A 1,513-nucleotide genomic window follows, 5' to 3' on the forward strand; every position below is an offset into this window, starting at 1 on the left:
TCCTCCCCAACTCCACCACAGCCTCTAGCATCCTCCCTATCTCCATTGTAACCTCCATTATCTACCCATGCCCCATCACCATCTCCAGGATCTAACCAGACTCCATCAGAATCATCCACCCCACATCTATCTCAGGATTTTCCATCGACAGGCTCATCTACATCACGCCATTACTGGACAATTAATGTGATAGGTATGCACAAAATATTTAAATTGAGTGTAATTATTATATACTTGCATTAATTATTAAATTAGGTATATGTATTTTGATTGACAGATTAACAGGGAGTTATAAAACAAGAAAAGCTAAGGGTTAAGGATGTTTGGTTACTTGCACGTGGAAAGTGTGTCATGTTAGAGTTTAATGAATCACTCCAACCAATAGGAGATACAGCCAGACTTTTGGGAGGGATTTTAGGAGAGTTAGCTTCTAATTTTATTGTTTTTCCTGTCAATTAGGAAAGCTGGCATAAAGTTCCCAACACATATAAAGATGAAATTTACAAAAATAGAGTCATGGTAATTAACTAATATTTGTTGTTTTGATATATTTTTTTGAATATTTTGTTATAATTAACATTGTTATTTTTTGAAGGAAAAATTTAATGTTTACAAAGGACATGTGAAGAATTTCATTTTGAGAAACATTGGAAAAAAAATGGAAGGATAATAGATGCAAATTATACCACGAGTACTATGATCCCACTTTGGTCGAGAAGCAAATCTTGCAAAACATCCACCAGGAATCTCACAAGACCAGTAGGCAACTTTCATTGATTATCGTGCACGCGAGAAAACTAAGGTGATGTTACTAATCTTGCTTATAAGAGTACTACTCTTTATACAACTAAATAAGTATAATTCAACTAATGATGTTCTTGTTGGATATCTAGGAGATGTGTCTACAAAATAGTGAAAATCAATCCAAATTGACAATCCCACACACTGGAGGATCAAAGAGTTTGGCAAGAAAAAAACATGAGATGGTAATATTACAAAAATTTATCCTAAGTATGAATTTTTCATTCTAACATCAACTAACATTTATGTGAAATTGTTCTAAATTATAGGAAATTGAGAGTGGTCAGCCAGTGAGTAGGGGTTTATTATACATCGCGAGACATAAGAAGAAAGACGGATCTTTTGTGAATGAAAGAGCACCAACTATAAGCGTAAGTTTTGACACAGGCTTAAACTTGACTTTCAAATTTATTTGTTTTTATAGTGTTTGTTTCTAGACACCTTTTGCTTTTGACACCTTTTGCTTTTAATGAACTATAAGCGTAAGTTTTGACACATTTTGCTTTTGTTTCCCAGTGTAGTCATCTTCTTAGACCTTTTGCTTGTTTTTATGTCTTTGTTTATTAGAGTCTGAAATTGGTCCCCTCTTTACTTCCATGGTAGAAATAAAAAAGGGTTTTAGAGCAACCGTACATGTCGGTTATTTTGAAATTTGAAATCTTAAATTCTATATGGTTAGGCATGCATATGTGTATGATTTTTCTTGTTATTG

General features: G+C 33.4%; 1 long non-coding RNA gene across 1 annotated transcript; it reads left to right on the forward strand.

The window, feature by feature from the left end:
- The first annotated feature begins 769 nt into the window (after positions 1–769).
- LOC127788370 (uncharacterized) lies at positions 770–1,145 on the forward strand. Its single transcript, XR_008020339.1, has 3 exons — positions 770–802; positions 894–986; positions 1,071–1,145. It is a non-coding gene; the product is annotated as an uncharacterized LOC127788370 (long non-coding RNA).
- The last annotated feature ends 368 nt before the right edge of the window (positions 1,146–1,513 follow it).

The sequence above is a fragment of the Diospyros lotus genome, chromosome 13 (assembly GCF_014633365.1).
Source record: "Diospyros lotus cultivar Yz01 chromosome 13, ASM1463336v1, whole genome shotgun sequence".
NCBI classification, from domain to species: domain Eukaryota; kingdom Viridiplantae; phylum Streptophyta; class Magnoliopsida; order Ericales; family Ebenaceae; genus Diospyros; species Diospyros lotus.